General features: G+C 45.4%; 1 protein-coding gene across 1 annotated transcript in view; it reads right to left on the bottom strand.

Annotated features, from left to right (window-relative positions):
- Positions 1-22,172, bottom strand: part of LOC114789716 (ceramide synthase 6-like) — a 122,759-nt gene that overhangs the window by 11,045 nt on the left and 89,542 nt on the right. The gene's annotated exons all lie outside the window — the stretch shown is intronic.

The following is a 22,172-nucleotide window of genomic DNA, read 5'->3' as shown; positions in this document are numbered from 1 at the left end:
AGGCTGTGGGAGTAACTGAGAAACTTTCAGGCCCGTCCATTAAAGTGTCACTCTGGCCTTCACATTACATTTACGTTGCTACCCACCCCTGTCACCTCACAAATCACAAATTGGATTGACCGAGAAGATGGCATATGGAATGATGGATGACAGGATCTTTGAAATGTAGAGTCTGACTTCAAAGGCTGGAGCAGTTTGCACTCATTCTGTTCTCTGTCGACGTTTTGTGCTAAGCTGCTCAAGAGGAGTAATAAGCCTCCTTGCTTTGCCATGCAAGACACAGTGAAAGGCCAGGAATCTGATTTAAAGGTCACCCATAACTCAGGAGAGTGAAGGCTTTCATTTCCTCCTGGTAAATGGAGTCACGTAAATGAAAGACAGGTGACTTTCCGGGGAATCCTAAAAATACACCCAGATGGCTTAACCATTGGAAAAGGCTGTTAATTACATTTAATAATAACCTTGGAACAGCACATGTAATTGGACTGCCATTGAAACAAGAGCTAAGGCACACCTAGTGGGTGTGGTTAAAGAAAAGAAGAAAAAAAGACAATTCACTTGCACTCTGATCTGCCCTCCTGGAGTGAGATTAAATTAACAGGGTCGGGCAGCAGGCCTGGTCTGCTGGGCTGCATTAGCATTCAGAGGAAGAGATGTAATCTGGAACACCAACTCTCCTGATTCACGACCACAGAGGACGAACTCTGACCACCTGCCATCTATTGATCTGTACCAGGGGGCAAACAGCTCCTGGACTCATGCTTCGCAGGGCATCTCTGATGTTGTGCAGAAAGTAGAACATGGGTATCACTCACGCTGTAGGTGTGTGTGTGTGTGTGTTTAAGCATATGTGCGTTATCTTATTCTGTCTCTTAGAAAGCTTCCAGCTTTTTGTGTTATATTTTATCTGAAAACATAAGCCTTTAAAGGAGCCATTTCCTGTGTATTTATTCCTGCCTGTAGGGGGCACATTTCCCCTTCAGTTTTGCACGTCTCTTTGTCCTCCACTGATTAAATCTGACACACTCTCGAGTATCTGCCATTAGGGAGCATGTGACAGAGGTGGTGGGAAAATGAACACAAGGCAAAACCCACCAAAGGGGGAGCGATCTGCAGTCTCATTGATTTGACTTTTTAATGAGGCGATTTAGAAAACAAAAGGAAAAGGACAACCAATCCAAAAAAAAAAAAGGTGACAACAGGCACATTTCAGTCAGAGAACCTGTAATATAAACTAACCTGACTTTATCCTGTAGTCTACACTATGGGTAGATAGAGAGTCTGGAACACTGTGTAACACACATCTTACCATTACCACATCTTCTAATACAAAAGGTCTGAGGGGCTGAGTAGATGCTGTTCTTTGCTTACCTTAATTAGCAATCTAAATTAGCGAGTCACAGTCCACAATGTCCAAGTTCTGGGTAAGACCGGACACTGCCACAGGAGGGTTGCTGTCCGCTCCCCGCTAACCTTAACCCAGCAATGACAATGACATGCCATAAAGCACCCATCAGGGTTGCTGTGTGTGATACATTAACTCCTCACTGCAGAGCCATGAATCTTCTCAGTAGTAGTCATTTGACAGAGGGAATGACCTGCATCCAGCCTGTACATCATTTTTCTGTATTTTATAAAGCAACCCAGTTCCAATAATGAGATGTAGGTAATGCATGCGTTGTTTCATGCTTTACACACAGCATGTTTGCAAGTTAGGTTTTTTTTAACTTTGACAAGTTTGGACACACTCTGTGTGTGGGGTTTGCATGATCTGCCCATGTTGAGGTGGGTTTCCTCTCTCTGTCTAATGAACACTAGTCTATTTATTGACTTAAGTGAAAGGTGTGTCTGCACCCTAAAGTGAGCTGGTTCCCACACCTTGTCCCAGAATGGTTTCCGGCAGCCCGGATTAGGAATAAGCGTTATAGTTAAGTGATGGATCGTAATTGAGTGACAACACTTACTATCATTTAGTAGTGATCTGGGTACATTGTTATCTAAAAAATGTAACAAAATCTGTACACTGGGAAGAAGTAAAAAAAATTACATTTCTGCAGATATTTACATTACATTTATTTTTCAGATGCCCTTGTCCCGAGCTACTTACAGTCAGTAGTTACTGGGACAGTCCCCCTGGAGACACTCAGAGTTAAGTGTCTTGCTCAGGGACACAATGGTAGTAAGTGGGACTTGAACCTGTGGCTTTGTGGTACTCTGGTTCATAGACCAACTTGGCTTTAACCACCCTATTTCATCCGAAGGAGATCCCTCTCAACAATTACTTAATATCTTTAATTTAGTTTTATTACATCGCAGCATGATGTATTCAGTCTAAAGTTCCCAACAGACATTGTCAAATCTCGTTTTAAGACGTTTTACCACCACATCGGTTTGAGATATCTGTCAGCTTTCTTTTGTACAGTATGCTTAGAGTGGAGTTTCTCCTCCAGGCTTCTTTGGCTTTGAATGCAAATTTGTCTTTTTTATTGTTAGTGAAGCTGGACACATTAAACTTAATTGCGGGGTCAGAATCTCATCCCTCAAGTTCTTCTAGGTTTTCAGTGAATGCATGTAGTTACAGCATTAAATGAATCATCCAAGAACAAAATCCAGTTTAGGTCTTGCTATTAAGAAAACCATTTCATGGTTCTGTGCCCACTCAACCTCCAGGCTACTCAGGTACTCCAAACTGTGGAGCAGTTCAGCACTTACTGAGGTCCATCACCACATCAGGTCTGCATTGAAAATTCACCTTTTTATTGACCTTTGACTCCTGCTGAAGTTTTCTGTGCAAGTTGGGACATTTTAATGTTCCTAGTTAGAACTGGTTTTAATACTGTATTTTTATTGTGTATTATCTTGCAAAGTTCTATACAAATACACTTCCACATCTGCTGTCAGTGGTGTCGGGTTTATGGAGATACAGTGCCTTGCCCGTGGCACTTTTCAAAAGCTCGGTCCCCTGGACTGTGGACGATGCTGTTTTTACTTGTCACATGACCAGTTCTTGTCTTACAGCAGTTTATTGGCTTTGAGGGAACTTCTTTTTTATTGTTTTGCCACTTCTTTATTCAACTACATTCTTTAAAGACTTCTTGGGCCAGGAAGAGAACTGCCATGTTAAATCTGAGTAAGCACTGACATTATCTGATTGTGTCATAATGGTCATTGAAGACTATCAAATCCATTGTGGAGGCTCTAGTAGCTCTAGTGCTAATTTAGATGGGCCAGCATGTTGCCATTTTTCAGACCTCTCACTTGGGACGGAACAGATTCAATTAGAGCTGCCTGGGGGCAAAGCTCTCATTTGGTCTCATTTGATCTAAATAAAAGCAACTCCCCAGAATGGCCCTGTTCCAGATGACAGTCTGTCATGATCCGGTCCGGCAGGGGTTACTCCGGGTCCGGAGTTCGGACCGGAGTTTCATGTTCGTCCTGTGTAATGTTCCCTGATTGTTATCACCTGTGTATCATTGTATAAAACTATCCTGTTTGTGTGTGGTGATGTTCCCTTGTCCTGTTTATTATGTATTAAACCCCTGTCCTGTGACGTCGTGCGTATGCATCCTCCTTCCTCGCCATGTCCAGCCATCGTGACACAGTCACATATTACTGGAACAGAGAAAAATTTCAATGGCATGAGAAAAAACTGTGACAGGTACATTTCTCTGGATATCACAGTGTCCTGAACATCTGCAATTTAATCCAACTGCCCTGTGTTTCATACAGAGTGTAGACAGATCAATTTTTCTCTCTGATCTCTAGGATGCGCTTGAAGTTATAATGACTCTCCATAATTTCACTTACAGTTTCTGTATGCGTGTGTGTGTGTATGTGTGTGGGGGGGGAAGGGGCTTGTGCTTAATTTCATTTTTCAACACTTTAATCAAAAACACACACACACACACACACACACACACACACTCACACACACACACACACACACACACACACCCATCGCAGCACAGATCTGAGGGCAGCCATTACATTACTCTGCCATCTCTCTACACTTGAGGCAATAATATCACCAAACGAGGGCTCCATTCTCCCGCTTGGCACTTCTTGGAGAGCCACCATTTCTGTTTATGTCTGTAGACCTTTCTGAGGCGAGAAGCGGGAAGCATGTTCCTCTCCAGCTGGGTTGTGGAGAGCTGCTTCAGAGTGGGGCCCTAAGCCCTTCCACAGAGGCCTGGATGCTGTCAGCAGGGAGCGTGTCAACACAGCGGTCCCCGTGGTTAAAAGAGCCGCTTTCATGCAACAATGACAGCAGGTCCCTTTTAAATCTGGAGCAGTCTCATCCGTGATCTGGCTCGAGATGAATTCTCTGTGACAGCCTGAGTGATTGGGTTCGGTCAGCCCATCTGCGGGCTGTGAGGGCACGTTGCAGGAGGAGAAGGCTGGCAATGTCGCGCCGTGACTAGGCTCTGTCCTCAGGTGAGGGCGAGGGGGCCATGCGCAGTGCTGATTCAGGTCTGGTCCGGTCTGCCGTGCAGGAAAGGATAGCAAAATTGTTTGGCTACGGTGCAACGGGCCACATAAGCGATGCGCCAGACATTCCTGCTGACACAGAGCCACCTTGGGCCATAAACACCAGAGCAAACATTTTCCAATCTGCCCATGTGCTACGTTAGTCATCACAAACCCTGCTGGGAACATTCAGTTTTATTTTATACACTCTACTATACCCAAACAACGTCATCTCAGCTGCTCATTATATCATACTGATACAATCAAATCCATGCAATTTGGTTACATTAAACCCAGAGATATGTTTTTAATCTCTACTCACTAACCTTTGAGAATAAAAGCCTTTTGCAGCAGTGGTGAAAGATACTTAAATAAATAATCTTAAAATTTGAACCTTTCTCTATAAACAATTGTACTGCAGAGAAAAACACTCAGATAATGTGACAGATGCTGGCTGTAGTTATTAATGTGTTATGGTTTGCATGCTCATTCAACAGAGTTACAGAAGATGAGAGCTATTACTTTGACTTACACACAGAAAAGTCATTCAGAAAGCTCCATTATTGCAAGGGGTGTAGCAAGAAAACCTCAAGGAGGAAGCATTTAGTCTTCAGGCCATCATTCTATCTGTGGCAGTGGATATGAAGCAGTACTCAGCCATGCATTTGTCTCTTGCCATCTTCTCTTGAGGAACTTAAGAGTCCGAGATGATGCACTGCTGTGCTATAAAGATGCCAAAGCCTGCTATCTGTGAGATCCATAATCTGGCGTTTATTGACAGTGGCAATCAGGTGTATACTCCTGCCAGGTATAAATCAAAAGGGCAGCCAGTTTCAATAGTCACGGCCTCTTATAGCATTCCCACCGACGACAACAGCATCACACACACACACACACACACACACACACACACACACACACACACACACACACAAGCTGGGAGACAGTCTGACTTTGAGATAAGATCAAAAAAGTCCATGGGCTGTCTTCAAGGATCTGACTCTCTTTTCAAATCCAACCAGCACCATGGGCAATGTTGACAGACAAACAAAGAATAGGCACACACACACACACAAGCACACATACACACACACAGACACAGAGTCTTCAGGTCCTTCAGGTGTATAAATGTGCTCAAATGTATCTTACTGGCTGGGCTCCAATCTCCTACCTTGCCCAGGTTCAGGGACACAACCACTGGGTTAAAGAGCGGTCTTCAGAAGTCAGATAGCTCCACCTGTAATTCAGGAATCAAGGGTGCATAAACCCCCGACCAACCTTTCAACCCAGAAAAGCTCATAGCTCTCTAAAGCCTTCATTCCTGCCTCAGGGCAGACCCCCACAGCCATACCACAGAGCACGGAGAGTACAGCAGATGAATGAGGTCCTTTGTGCCGTTTTGTAGGAAGCGCTTGAATATGCAAAGTGCACTCAAAGTCACAGGCACACTTGGAAAGGCAGGCATACACAAATACACCGTTTACAACTGCAGAGGGTTGTGGTGTGAGTTATGAAGACCAGTGGTGGAGAAGGAGAACAAGTGGTGAGAAGATGAAGACCAGGCAGGTGGAGGATAACTGATACGTTCACACGTCTAACAAGACATGAAAGCACAGGGGTCAAAACAAAAACCCCTCTTCATCTGCCACATAAGGTTTCTGTTGCCATCTGAATTAATTGCTTGTGTTATTATCATTTGAAAGGCACAAGAAAAAAGTTTATCCATTCACCTCAAATGACGATGAAATGTTTGCCCTACCTTGACAGGAATCTCACTTCCTGAGAAATACTCACATCCAGTAAGGAGAACTGCCATGCAGTGACGGGAGGAAGGACTATTGCTGTAAGTATGCATCTGTACAAATCAGAAATGTACATTTACATATTTATACTTTCACATTTATATTCATGTCTGAAAGCCTATGCAGTGTGACAGCGAATAAATAAATCAGAAGCAGCATAGTTTTGTATGAGGGATCTGTTCATACACATTTCATAAATGATCACACAAAAACGCCACAGACAGAGAGACATTTAGTGCCAAAGAACCTTTAACATAATACACAGAGAGGTATGCGGCCATATCATGTAAAAAGTATATAATGTAAAATTTTCAAGTGCAAGGGTGATTTGTAATCACTTGCGATTTGACAGATTTGACAGTTGTAAGCCAGCTTTGCCCCAGTCTCCTGGAATGTGGAATGTGGCATCATCTCTGTTCCCCTGGAGTCTCCAGACACTACTCCCTGGGCACCTTTCATGGTTGCCCACTGCTCACCAAGGGTGGTGGGTCATTTCTGGATGTGCACTATCTCAGAAAACTGAATTGGTTAATGTAGTCATTACAGAAAACTCTTTAGACCTTCACTGCCTCACAGAAACCTGTCTTAAGCAAGGTGACTTCATTATTCTTAATGAAGCAACTCCTCCTGGTTTCTGTTCTAAACAAAACTCCAAAATTGGTGTGTTGGTGGACTAGCAGCTATTTATGCCTAATTTCAGTGTCTAGCAGCCACATGAGTTTGTTTAGGATTCCTTTGAAATATTGATTATGAAGATTGATGGTATTGGGGCCAGAATATCAGTCAGATGGTCAACTGACCTCCAAAATTAAAAGCTATTTCATCTGCTAGAGCTGCTCATCTGTCATCTTTGATAGAAGAAAACAAGAACAATCCTCAATTCTTTTTTGACAGCATTGCTAGACTAACAAGAGCTAATGATAATTCCATAGATTTAACAACTATAGTAAGCAGCAGCACTTTTATGGATTACTTTGACAATAAAATCAATCAGATGAGACAGAACATCTTAGCTAATACTCCTGTGGATGAGCAAAGTTCCATGTATCTTCCTGAGGACCTCATGGATCAGTCTGCACCTACACTTATTTTCTTTTCCCCAATTACACTCTCTGAACTCATTGCCTTGGTAAGCCATCAACCTGTATCCAACCTGTATGGGATTCAGACACAATATCTGTAGGTAAATCCAGACTAAAATCCTATTCATCCAGTCTAGCCTTCAACAACACTCCCCTCACCATTAGTAATGCTGCAGTAGTTAGTGCCATCAGAAATGTCTAGTTCTCTCTTCAGTTACTGTCATTTGTTGCAAACTCATCACTAACTCACTCTTCTCTTTCTTTTATCCATCCTTCACCATCCACTCCACTGTGGATGGTATATCCTGCCTGGGGAGTTTCATGTGATCATGTGACATAGTTGACCTCCATGGACTGCCTTACTTGACCCTCTGCTGACCCCTTCTGATAGTCACCTAACACACTACCTGAATGCTAATTCATTATACACAAGTATATTAATAACCTAGATATGCTGTAGACTGTGTCTTTTATTGTTATTATGAGCTAAGATTTTCCACAGTGGTTGCAGTTTTGCACCCCCACCCCAACATTGGCACAAATCTGGTACTAGAGTGTGTTTACATTTGACATTGAAGTGTAACTACTGGTGCCTGACAGACACTGCAGGTTCATGTACACTTCAGAATGAAGGGATGAGGCAGGAGTGTTTGCTTGGTTTTAGCCTGCTACCTCATCAACAGATGTTACATAATTTTGTCCTCCACCTTCTTTGTGCTCTATAACAAATCAGTTCTGTTGCTGTGGAGACAGCTTGGTCTTATATTATACGAGTTTCTCAAGTTAAATTTCACATTTGATTAGAATTGCGTTTTTGTGCAGCCCTGCTAACCTGATGAGCCAAACCCGTGCAGAAGAGATCACTGGCACTGAAGTCATCCAACTTGAGACACTGTAGAGTCAACCTTGACCCCACCAGCATCTCTTTACCAGGCAATTAAGAAAAAATATGTATGTGATTTGGCATAGCAGCACCAATATTATCTATTACAATACATTTTCTATGGAACCCAGCCACTGGGGATGTGTGTGGCATTTCTTGGTGCCAGTCCCAAGCCCTGGGCACCTTTCATGCCTGGCCACTGCACATGTGACAACTAATCACTGAAAAAATATCAAATGATAATAACACTAAATTGGGAGTGTTGTGTCAGGAAGGGTATACGGCGTAACCATTTTGCTAAGTTGTTGTGCAGACAACCAGACCGATTGATCTGCTGTAGCGATCCCTAACAGGAGCAGCTGAAGGGAGAAAACAACAACTATGACTGGGAAACATATTGAAAAGCGAACTATCTTGTGAAACAGCCTAAACATCATTGACGTAAAGTTCTTAAACCATTAAAACTACTCCATTTAGAAATTAGTTACTACTGGTTACAGATTCATTGCATATTTCATAGCAGACATCATGAAAAACTTATATAGTGCCAGATATGATCATGACTACCAAGGTGGTTTTAAACTTATTCTTAAGGTTAGATTATTCATCTTCTTCTGCTGCATCATTTTGCCCTGTGGGCTTTTTGGAGTTGTAAGACCAGCCCTGAGGAAACAGCTGAAAAGCTTTGAGGTTCTGGATTTTTTTTGTCTGCTTGGCAGACAGCAGCAACTTGACTGCTCTATGAACAAAGGATTTTCACTGTGACCTGGACCTTCTCCATACACATTCAGTTCTGTTTAATATTCAATAATAACTAGGAAAAAAGACTGAAAAGTGGCATAAAACCTGCCAGACATGGGGTGGAAGCAGCAGAGATGGTGTTATCTGTGAATAACAACAACATGAGTGAATAAAATAGATGTATTCATAGTTGGGGTCCTAGTGAACCGGAATTGATCTCTTCATCGATGGTAACTTGAAAGCACGTTGTAAGTCGCTCTGGATAAGGGCGTCTGCCAAATGCCGTAAATGTAAATGTAAATGTATGACCAAGAACAGGGACAGGGTCTTTGTTACAAGTGAAGGAATGGTGCAAAGAAAAAAAAAATTGCATCAGACTGAACTGAAGACATATATCCTAGTAACATGTATCCTAGTGGGTTGCATACTTGTCTATTAACCAGAAGACCACAAAGTCACAGGTTCAAACCCCACTTTGTCATGGTTGTCGGACATGGCGAAGGAAAGAGGACACATACACACAACATCATGAGACAGGGGATTAATTACATGAAGCACGCGACAGGGGAAATATCACCAACAATAACACAACAGAATAGACACAACTAAATAGACACAAACTGGGCATTTTTATACAGGCATACACAAGTGAAAACAAATCAGGAATCATAGAAACACAGGACCAACATGAAACTCCGGACCCAGAGTATCACCTTCTGGACTGGATTCTGACACACTTACTACCATTGTGTCCCTGAGCAAAACACTTAACTCTGAGTGTCTGTAGGAGGACTGTCCCTGTAACTACTGATTGCAAGTCACTCTGGATAAGGGCCATGTGATAAATGCTGTACAATGTAAAAATTTAATAATACGCTGTGACTGGGCACAGACAAGGAGCAATCAAAGCTCTTGCAGAATTACAACGATCATTAAAGTACTCTCTTCTTTCTGTTTATTGTAATTCATACATATGTATACATAGTCAGATTAAAGGGGATATTTGTGATATTTGGATATTTATTATGGCAGTAATATCTTGAGGCGGTAAAGAAGAAATACATGGTGGGTTGTTAATGGCCATCACATTTTTTGGTGAAGTGATTACCATTTTATCCACGTCAGAATGGTGATTGCTGTGCTGTTGTAGGCTTAGCTTCTCTGTGTGAGACTAATTTTCTCATCTATATTTTATGTAACATAAATAACATGGAAAGCAAATTTCGTTGATAAATGCTGTAAATGTTATAAATTCATGAATGGCTTGAATCACTTGAAAATCATGTTAAATCTGTTCCTTAAAAGAGCCTAGGTAGCACATTCCAGATCTGCCCTGGAGAGGATCAGGGAGCAGCAGTTCTAGCTACATGTTTTACATTTTTTATTCTAGTCTCCCATGCAAGCAGGATCAAGGAACAATGCATTTTAATAATCCATTATGCAGGAAATAATGGCTTCTAATTGAAGGCCATATAAATAGGTGAGGTTCAGAATTTCCTCTCATACTCATTGTGAGCACCCAACAGGCCTGTTTATGAGCTCCTATGGTCTCTTTATGGCACTTTTGGTGCTCAAAGGTCAGCCTGTTTTTTTTGTTTTCAAATAAAATTCATAGCAGGCTTGAAAATATAAATATGTGTATCTACAGGTATCAGTGCAGAGTAGGAGTCAACGAACAGTTACATTCATTATTAATTCTTGGTCCGTTCACAACAAACCCTGTGCAACAAACACAATAAAGGGTTGTTAGTTATCATAGGAAATATGATGGGGTCGCTTGAAAATCAAATATCAACAGGCTTTCATGTTGAATTATTGATTTGCAGGGATGCAAAATGAAATTCTGTGCCATCACAAAGGGAGCACTTCTTCCCATCTCAATCTCATAAAACCAAAAACAAACAAGAAGGAAAATGATTGCGCTGAATTGAACTGAATTGCATATGGCTGGCTGGCTCTTGATAGCTTCTCTGTGTGAGACTAATTTTCTCATCTATATTTTATGCAACATAAATAACATGCAAAGCAAATTTCGCTGAGCTGCACTGTCCCCTGTTTGCACAAGCAAAATGAGCAAATTCACCTGGCTATACGACTCAAAGACGAAAGAAGCTTACAAATCATGAAATTATATTATATCTACTCTAGTAAAACAGGTTGCCTAGACAGACAAAAAATACATTTGAGCCAACACTTCACTAACAAAATCATTAAGGTGATGTTGGGCTTAAGTGAAAGTAAAAGGAATTATTGTGACACAAAGCATGTTGAACGATGGTGACATAAGCTGATAAATAAAACTAACATATGTATTTTTTTTACCAGATTAAGGACCACTTTTAAGCACCACAAAAGATAGAAGCAGAGAGAAAAATAAAACTGCATTTAGACACAGTAATGGACCTATGCTCATTACATGCAGAGGTACCTGAGTGAATGGATAACATTCTAAAGGCAGGAAATAAAAAAAAACTAAGTATAGGGCTGTAGACTACTGTAGCCATGTTGTCTTTGACAGACTATGACAAAATACTTGTATCACCTTATGAGAACACTTACAGCTACTTTATTAGGCGCATTTCGGGTGCACCTATGACCACTTCCCACAGACACGAAACAAACAGGTGAACAACAAAGCATTTCCCCAGGATTCTATACAGAGAACAAAGAGTTTAACCTTTCAGAATTTTCCAAAGGGGCAAACACCACGTGCGGATGGGACCTGATCTGAACGTGACTGCCATTTACCTGCTAAACAACTGTTTCCAGGGAAACGCTATCCAACAAAAGAGCTGCCCAAAAGCAAAAAAGCTAAAACATGAATGAAACCAACTGTGCAAATGTCATATTCATTACAGATTTATCGTAAATTATACATAGAACTAATATCAAAGCATGTGGAACACCCCCATTACAAATACCTAATACGGTCCAGTGTACAGTGGGTATGGAAAGTATTTAGACCCTGTCAGGATTGACTGCAGCTGGGCTCATCACCGGTGGCCAATCCTGACAGCGCTTAAAAGCCAGACATTTCCGCCCCTTCGGAAGGGATGGCATTTTCGTGGACTCTACACGAACTTGACTTTATGTGTTATGTTGTGAGTTCTGGCAATCGCCCCACGCCTGCGGGTTTGTTTAAGTTGATTCCCCTTTATTTCCCGTTTTGGCCACCGCGCCGCTGTTTATTTGTATTTATTGTTTATTTGTTAATAAAACCCCGTTCCCAGCATGTCCTGCTTCTGCGCTTCCCTCCCCGTCAGCACGCAGTCGTGACAGACCCCTTAAATATTTCACTCATTGTAGCCATTTGCTAAAATAATTTAATCAGTTTTGAATACCTAAGACATATATATTTAACTCAGGTGCTGTCCATTTCTTCTGATCATAATTGAGATGGGTCTACATTTAGGTCCAGCTGTGTATGATTATATAGACACTGATCATATAGACTATACTGATTATATAGACACACTTGACCTTACAGCTCACAATGCATGTCAGAGCAAATGAGAATCATGAGGTCGAAGGAACTGTCTGATTAGCTCAGAGACAGAATTGTGGCAAGGCACAGAGCCAAGGTTACAGGTGCATTGGCCTTCATAATCATTAAATGAAAGACGTTTGGGACAACCAGAACCCCTCCTAGAGTTGGCCGTCCGTCTGGCCAAACTGAGCTATAAGGGGAGAAGAACCTTGGTGTGAGAGGTAAAGAAGAACCCAAAGATCACGGTGGCTGAGCTCCAGAGATGCAGTCCAATGAGAAAGGGAGAAAGCAGTAAAAATAATCAACCATCACTGCAGCCCTCCACCAGTCAGGGCTTTATGGCAGAGTCGCCCAAGCCTCTCCTCAGTGCAAGGCCCATGAAAGCCTACATGGAGTTTGCTATAACACCTGAAGGACTCCAAGATGGTGAGAAATAAGATTCTCTGGTCTGATGAAACCAAGAGAGAACTTATTGCAATTAATTCTAAGCGGTATGTGTGGAGAAAACAAGGCACTGCTCATCATCTGTCCAATACAGTCCAAACAGTGAAGTATGGTGGTGGCAGCATCATGCTGTTGGGGTTGTTTGAGGCAGCAGGGACAGGACGACTGGTTGCAATCAAGGAAAAGATGAATGTGGCCAAATACAGGGATATTCTGGACGAAAACCTTCTCCAAAGTGCTCAGGACCTCAGACTGGTGCACCTTTCAACAAGACAATGACCTTAAGCACACAGCTAAAATAATGAAGGAGTGTCTTAACAACAATATAGTTCTTGAATGGCCCAGACAGAGCCCTGACTTAAACCATCTTTCCCAAAAAGACTCATGGCTGTATTAGATCAAAAGGGTGCTTCTACTAAATACGACTAAATTCGTTTTTTTCTCCTGCCCTGTCCAGCTGCTGTGACAATAACATTTAATAGTATTATAAAATAGAGTTAATGTATTAACCTTTTGACTATTTTGAGTGCATTACATTGTTGACATAAAAGTTTACCATTATTTGATATTAATTATCTGTTCTTTGAGCCATTCATTCAACTGCACTGGCGTTTTAACTGTACTGGCATTTTGTTCTTTTATTGTCTGACTGAACAGTTCACACCTAGTCAAAGACTGGGATGATGTATTAGTGGAAGGAGCAAAGAACGAGAAGAAAAAGAGAAGCAAAGAACCATTGCTTCTTTTACTATCCCATTCATTAACTACCCGTTACCTTTTCAGTGTAACGCGAACCGGGACCAGAACGAGAGAGACGTGTAGGAGGAAACGAGAGACCTCAGTGCAGTGGGACGCAGGGAGGCAGGTAAGTTCCTCCGCGTTAATCTGCGAACGGGGACGGCGCGAGCCGCAACACCACACTGATATTGTCATTCGCGTATTAAGACACAAGACAGGGCAGGACAGGGTGACAGGAAGGAGTTCGTGGATCAGGAGAACAGAGAGGACAGGTACGGTCTTACTGGGTTGCAGGTTTTCGGGGCCGAGTCGAATGGCGTGCGTCATTCAATGACTGAGCAATTGGCAGCTGCTCTCCAGCCTAATATATAGGAGTCACGTTACCTCGTTTCCGTGTTACTCCCGGTCACATGATGGAATCATGTGACAGTACCCCCCCCCTCCAGGGCCGACCCCCGACGGCCCCGGAGTGGCGGCGGTACGCTGCCGGTACTCAGCCACCAGAGACGGGTCCAGGATGAAACGACTCGGGATCCAAGACCGTTCTTCTGGTCCATAGCCGGTCCAATGCACCAGGTACTGGACCCCCCGACCTCTGCGGCGAGAGGCAATAATGCGCTCCACAGTGTAGGCGGGTCCCCCGTCGACGATGCGTGGCGGTGGCGGATCCGGAGCAGGAGGATGAAGCGAGGATCGGACAAAGGGTTTGAGTTTGCTGACATGGAAGACACGGATGGCAGGAGGGAGTTGGAGACGGTATGTGAGGGGGTTGATCCGACTGAGGATCCGGAATGGTCCGATGTATCGAGGGGACAGTTTGTGTGACTCAGTCCTGAGACGTAGGTCTTTGGTGGACAGCCACACCCTCTGTCCCACTCGGAAGTGCAGTCGACGAGGGTGCCGGCGATCGTGCTGGGTGGACATCCTTCGGGAGGCGATGAGGAGGGCCGACCGCGCAGATTTCCAGGCCTTTCGGCAACCGCGGATCATCTGACGGGCCGAGGGGACCCCGCCTGCAGGCACTTGAAGATGGGGGGCTGATATCCATGGCAGATCTCAAAGGGACTATGGCCGGTGGCGGAGGAGACTTGCAGGTTGTGGGCCAGCTCCGCCCACAGGAGAAACCCGGGCCAGGTGCGTTGGTGTTCTGACGCAAAGCACCGCAGGTATCGTCCCAGCTGTTGGTTGGCCCTCTCCACCTGACCGTTGGTCTGGGGATGGTAGCCAGAGGAGAGGCTGCAGGTCGATCCAATAAGGCGACAGAACGCCTTCCACACAGCTGAGACGAATTGGGGTCCCCGATCAGAGACGATGTCCTGGGGGAACCCATGGAGGCGGACCACGTGTTGAAGCACGAGGTCAGCGGTTGTGGCAGAGGACGGTAGGCCGGGCAGGGCGACCAAGTGGACCGCTTTGGAGAAACGATCCACTATGGTCAGGATGGTGGTCATACCACTAGCTTCAGGGAGGCCGGTGATGAAGTCCAAGGCGAGGTGGGTCCAGGGGCGATGAGGAATGGGAAGGGGACGCAGGGGCCCAGCAGCCGGAGTGTTGGGAGTCTTGGCCCGGGCACAGACATCACAGGCATCCACGTAGGCCTGTACGTCCCGTCGTACTGAAGGCCACCAGAATGCTCGGCGAATGAAGGAGAGGGTCCGTTGGCGTCCTGGATGGCCTGAGAGGACGGAGGAATGGCCCCAATGCAGTACATCGGGCCGGCAGGTATTTGGGATGTACAGGCACCCGGGTGGGGTGTTGTCTGGGCCAGGGTCGGATGCCTGGGCTGCCCGGACCTTCGTCTCGAGGGACCACCGGAGGATGCGATGAGGAGGAAGAACGGGTTCGGGGTCAGAGGATGGTGAGTCTGGGGCGTGTTGACGGGAAAGAGCATCGGCTTTTTGATTTTTGGACCCGGGACGGTAGGAGAGTTGAAAGTTGAATTGCTCAAAAAATAATGCCCACCTTGCCTGGCGGGGATTCAGTTGTTTGGTAGCTTTGATTGAGATGAGGTTTTGGTGATCGGTCCAGACCAGAAAGGGGGTGTCACTGCCTTGCAGCCAGTGCCGCCACTCCTCGAGGGCCCACCTGACTGCCAGCAGCTCACGGTCCCCCACCCCGTATCGCCGCTGTGCAGGGGTGAACTTCCGCGAGAAGAAGCAACATGGGTGCAATTTCCGGTCCGGACCGCGTTGAGAGAGGACGGCGCCAGCACCCACCTCTGACGCGTCCACTTCTACAACAAACGGAAGGGTAGGGTCTGGGTGCTGAAGAATGGGGGCGGTGGTGAAATGATGACACAAAGATTTAAACGCTTGAATGGCCTCCGGGGTTAGGCGAAACGGACCTGGTGAAGGTTTGGTGAGAGCAGTGAGGGGTGCTGCGACCGTACTGTAGCCACGGATGAAGCGACGATAGAAATTTGCAAACCCAAGAAACCGTTGCAGTTGCTTCAGCGTCGTGGGTAGGGGCCACGACGCCACTGCTTCTAGCTTCTTGGGCTCCATGGCCACACCCTGGGACGAGATGGTAAAACCCAGAAACGTGGTGGAGCGCTGGTGGAAGGCGCATTTTTCCAGCTTACAGTACAGTCGGTGGGCGAGCAATCTCTTTAGTACTGCCCTCACGTGTTGAATATGGGATTCTAGAGTGGGTGAGTAAATGAGTACGTCGTCCAGGTAGGCATACACCCACCGTCCCAGCATGTCCTGGAGAGTATCATTTATGAACTGCTGGAAGACGGCGGGTGCGTTGCATAGACCGAATGGAATTACTAGGGATTCAAAATGACCAGTGGGGGTGATGAAGGCGGTTTTCCACTCGTCGCCCTCCCGGATACGAATCAGGTTGTAGGCAGACCGGAGATCCAGCTTCGTGAAATATTTGGCTCCCGAGAGGGCGTCCAGGGCGGTGTTGGTGAGGGGTAACGGTGTTCGATTTTTGATGGTGATTTTATTGAGTCCCCGATAGTCCACACACGGTCGCAGGCCACCATCCTTCTTGGTCACGAAGAAGAACCCTGCCGCGGCCGGGGAGGTCGATGGGCGGATGGTGCCGTTTTGAAGCGCCTCTGACACAAACCGCTCCATGGCCAATTGCTCTGCCTTTGAGAGGGAGTAGAGATGTCCTTTCGGAGGAGTGGTTCCCGGCAGCAGGTCAATGGCCATGTCGCCTGGTCGATGGGGAGGCAGCTGGGCGGCTTTGGCTGAACTGAAGACGGTGGCTAGGTCATGGTAACAGGAGGGGATGTTGTCTAACACTGGAGGACTCGGTTCTGGGTTCGGGGAGACAGACGAGGAGGGTTGTGGCAGAAGGCAATGGTGATGGCAGTGCGCTCCCCACTCCAACACCATGCCCGACGACCAGGAGAGATGGGGTTCATGTAGGGACAACCAGGGGAACCCGAGGAGGAGTGGTGAGGTGATAATCTTGGTCACCAGAAATTTGATTTTCTCCACATGGGAGTCCAGCCGGAGTTGCAGAGGGACCGTACGGTGAATGATGGGTCCTGCGGAGATAGGATGACCATCCACGGAGGTGATTGTGAGAGGACTTGGGAGGAGTTCCAGGGGAATGTGATGTTGTCGGATGAAGGAGTGGTCTATGAATTTTCCAGTCGCCCCGGAGTCCACAAAGGCTGTGGTGGAGATGCTTCGCTGATTACATTCCAGGACGGCCGGGAGAGTGAGTCGGGAGGTCGGTGGCATCAGATGTGGAGGAAGGGGCCTAGATGGCCGCGCCGTGCTGATCTGCTGGGTGTCCCGTCTCCCCGGACGAATAGGGCAGGTCAGGCGGATCTGTGAGTGGGAAGCGCAGTATGCACACAAACCCTCCCGAAAACGCCGTTGCTTCTCTTCAGGCATGAGGGTTGTCCGTCCCAGCTGCATGGGTTCCCCCCTATGGTCTGGAGGAGTGACGGTGGACTGAAGTGGTGGTAGAGGCGGTCGAGGGGTCTGATGCAGGGTCGGAGTGGGGGCCGCAGTTTTCGGGAGTGCCAGCAGATGGCGATCAATCCGCATCGCGAGTTGTATGAGGGCCTCATACGTTGCTGGCATCTCCCGACTGACCATCTCACCACGAATTCGTGGGGCCAGTCCCTCATAGTACATCATCCGGAGGGCGTGGTCGCCCAGCGGAGTCTTTGCAGCCAGGGTCCGGAATCTGGCGGTAAACTGGCTGACCGATGAGGTACCCTGGCGCAGATGGTAAAGCTGTGACGCGACGTCTTCCACACCGTCTGGATGACAGAAGGTGATTTTTAATTCCTCCACGAATTCGGCATATGAGAGGGACGCAGAACTGGGGGAACTAATTCGCGCAGCCGCCCACTCTGCTGCGGAACCACCGAGCCGGGTTAGGAGTAAGGCGATTCAGGACCGGGCACTGGGGTAGCGGCTAGGCTGCAGCTCGAAAATCAACGAGAGAGCGGTGAGGAGCACCTCGCCGCTCCCCTCGGTCCCGTTCCAGCGCTCCGGGAGCGGCAAACTGGGTTCGGGAACCGCGGGGGGGCGAGGGCTCTGCGCCACGTTCGCCGCTTCATGGTCTCGGTGCGCGGCAGTCATCTCCTGAACGCGCTGCCGCAGGAAGCGAACCTCCTGCGACAGACTTCCAAAAAGATTCTCCTGCCGCGCTATCCGATCGCACAAAGCAGCGAGTTGTGAAGCGCGTAATTCGGGCTCAGTCATTCTGTAACGCGAACCGGGACCAGAACGAGAGAGACGTGTAGGAGGAAACGAGAGACCTCAGTGCGGTGGGACGCAGGGAGGCAGGTAAGTTCCTCCGCGTTAATCTGCGAACGGGGACGGCGCGAGCCGCAACACCACACTGATGTTGTCGTTCGCGTATTAAGACACAAGACAGGGCAGGACAGGGTGACAGGAAGGAGTTCGGGTATCGGGAGAACAGAGAGGACAGGTACAGTCTTACTGGGTTGCAGGTTTTCGGGGCCAAGTCGAATGGCGTGCGTCATTCAATGACTGAGCAATTGGCAGCTGCTCTCCAGCCTAATATATAGGAGTCACGTTACCTCGTTTCCGTGTTACTCCCGGTCACATGATGGAATCATGTGACTTTACTTTACTTTACTTTACTTTATTTAGCAGACGCTTTTGTCCAAAGCGACTTACAAGAGGAAGACACCAGCAATTCTCGTTCGATTTCTATAGAATATCGAGTCTACAAACTAAGAGCCCTGATAAGGCTTAGACTTGTCATTGAAGAGCATGCTCGGAGATTGTTGGGTGCTAGACTAAGAAAAATTATAATGTATTTATACATTTTGTATTTGTTTGTTCAATGTGTATGCATGTGCTTGTGTAAGTGTTAGATTTGTCTGTAATATTTTTGGAATAAGAGGGTTTTCACCTTCTTCTTAAAAGTGGTGATAGTCTCGGCTAGTCGTGTGGAGGAGGGCAGGTTGTTCCACCAGCCAGGGACAACAACGGAGAACAGACATGATTGGAATCGGAGACCCCGTGAAGAAGGAATTTTTAGTCTCCTTTCGTTTGCTGATCTGAGAGAGCGTGCAGGAGTGTAGCTAGGTAGTAGTGTGTTGATGTAGGAGGGCGCAGTTCCATTTACAGCCCTGTAGGCAAGCATCAAGGATTTGAACTCAATGCGAGCAGCTACCGGGAGCCAGTGGAGGGAGGTAAGAAGAGGTGTAACATGGGTGTATTTTGGCTGATTGAAAATGAGACGGGCTGCCATATTTTGGATCATCTGGAGTGGTTTTATGGTGACTGCAGAGGCTCCAGCCAGGAGAGAGTTACAGTAGTCGAGTTACATGTGACATTCAGTATGATTGGTAGGAAGTTAAAATACACAGGGAAGGGGGCACAGCTTCAAGTGAACAGGAACATTTATTATAAATAGAAAAAACACAAGAAGATTATGGGAACATGCTCTTGGCACGGGTTTCCCCTGAGTTCTCCGGTCTCCTCCCACTGTCCAAAGGCATGTGCACTAGGTGAATTGCCAACTCTGGATTGTCCATAGCTGAGTTAGTGCACCCAGTATCCAGGACTCTGTGGCTACTCTGACCCTGAGTAACAGGACTAAGCGGTAATGGAAAGTAAGTGACAGTGAAAGGGAACTGAATGAAGCACAAAGGGACACATGTGAAACCAATACAAAAACCATAGAAACATCAGGGTGGGTGTCCAGTGTGTGTGTGTGGCAGGGGGTCTTTAGGAAAAGTAGCTTTTGCTAATATACTGCAAAAGAGCTTTGTGGAAAATGCTTCGTAATGATGTGTTATTGAATAAATTTAATTAGTCTTCATAATGTATTTCATGTGTTTAACTATTTCTAAATTGTATATGCTACCACGGGAGAATTTTCTTCATTACAGGGAGCAAATGTTTTGCCTTCAAAGGCTTGTATTCATGTCTTATTTTTCTTCTGCCAGTGTTCACAGCCTCATTTTTGAAGGTCAGACTGCAGACTTTGAGTAATCACTGGATGAGAAATGTCTCAGATGTCTGGCCAAAATCAACATCGGTTTTACACCAACATCTAATGGAAAGATTTCTAGTGAATAATGTTTATTTCTTGCCTTACACCACTAAGGTCTTTAACTGCATTTGTCTCTGTGTGTGTGTGTGTGTGTGTGTGTGTGTCTGAAAGACTCAGTTATATTTTGCTAGTGAAACACAAAATAAAAACCACTGGTTCTCCCAAAAGAAATATAATTTCCTTCGTCTGAGAAGAAAATATAAGGGGATAAAAGATTTTTTTTTTCCTTGCTTGCAACGTTGCACTTGCAACCCAGGGAGAATGTTCCAGTTACTCATTCCCACACACACACTCACACACACCCCCTGCAAGGAATACAAACAGAATCTAACTGGGGAACACAGCTGGATACAGGGGTCCTGCTTTCTCATCCTGCACCAATAATCATCTCTAATAAGCAGAAAGAAGAGAGACAAGTAAAGCGCAGCAGAGAAACCCACCACCGTGCTTGTCTTGTGAGATTTAAACAATCACCAAAAAGTAAAATTGATCTCACAAACAATCTTCACGGTTTGTCTCAGCAGAGTTTCAGACATGGAAAGACTCATTAGACAGCTTGTCTGATCTTTTCCTGACTCAAAGGCTTGTAAATGTGTCTGCTTGCATAACCAACCTTTGGAGGGAGATAAGGACGCCACTGACACTCTGAAAAAACATTTCAAACTTTTCTGACCTGCTTAAAGGAGCGGTGTGCGGTGGCTTTTTCAGAGCCGACTTCACCCTGTTTCCTTCTCGGACTGTGGATGGAGGAAAGGGAAGGGTGCATGTGGTGCCCAGATTTGAAATGGACAACAGCTCAAACAAAACCCGGTGTGAGCCGAATATCCTTAAATATCATCTACAGTAGCAGTGACATTCTGGACTTGGCTTAACATAAATAAATGGAAAAAAAAACTATTTAATAGATTCAGCCTGGATCTTAAGGCTGTGTTGATAATTGCAGGCTTAAAACATGGATGGAGTAATACAAATAAAATCATGATGTTGTCACTGCACACACCACTAAACAGGTTAATGGTGACTCTCCATGTAAATTGGTGGAAGAACATACTAGTTAATGTAAAAGTCTGATAGCATTTACCTGTGTAGGTGTGTGTGTGTTTGTGTGTGTTTATGTGTGATTATCCTAAATTGTGCTTGCAATTTCCTAATGACAACCATTTTCGTGTTCAGAAATACACATATTGTGAAATATGGTCCAACACATGCTGACACCCTAAACTCACTAATCCAAACACACACTGGGTTCTGGGTTATCGGTCATTCATTGATTTCTCTGGACGTCCCTGGTCAGGTTGTGCTCCTGCTCTGAGGGTTATGCTGCTATGGAAGTCGTCTCTGTGGATCAGAGCAGTGGCTGTGAGTGCTGTTCACATTGCAGCAAGCTCACACTGCAGCAAGGTCATCTGATCAGCATGTTACCTCTGCCTCACAACGAGGTAACATCCATCAAAGCCACTGCAGTCTTGGACAAATCCCACATTAAGTCCCAAAGCAAAATGGGGAACTGAGACATTTTAAATTTACAACAGCAAAGGTTGCCTGACAAGTTCTTACCACACATTAAAATCATTTAGGTGTCTCATTCAGTATAATATGCAACATTTACCCATCCTGTGGGCTCATGGATTTGTCTTGCTGGATTTGAACTTATTATGCCATCAAGACTACATTAATGACACAGGAATAGGACAAAAAGCAGGACAGAAACAAATGCTAAAAAAGCATGCAAAAATAAATGAATAAATGGGTCAAAAAATGGATTGGAACATGTTTAGCTCTCATATAGAGATATACTTCTATATACATTTACATGAACAAAAATATTGGGACCTCTTATTTAATGAATGTGGGTGTTTCAATCAGACCCATTTACCACAGTTGAATAACATCATGCACATAACCATATGCAAACAAAATGGGACGATCTGAAGTGACCCAAAGCCAGAATAATTACCCCTAAACAAGGGTTAAGGGTGTTTTTCCTGTTGAGCATAGAATACATATTTCTACAAGGA

The sequence above is a fragment of the Denticeps clupeoides genome, chromosome 5 (assembly GCF_900700375.1).
Source record: "Denticeps clupeoides chromosome 5, fDenClu1.1, whole genome shotgun sequence".
NCBI lineage: Eukaryota > Metazoa > Chordata > Actinopteri > Clupeiformes > Denticipitidae > Denticeps > Denticeps clupeoides.
Note: the sequence above shows the minus strand (reverse complement) of the source record. Positions and strands in the feature narration are given on the sequence as shown.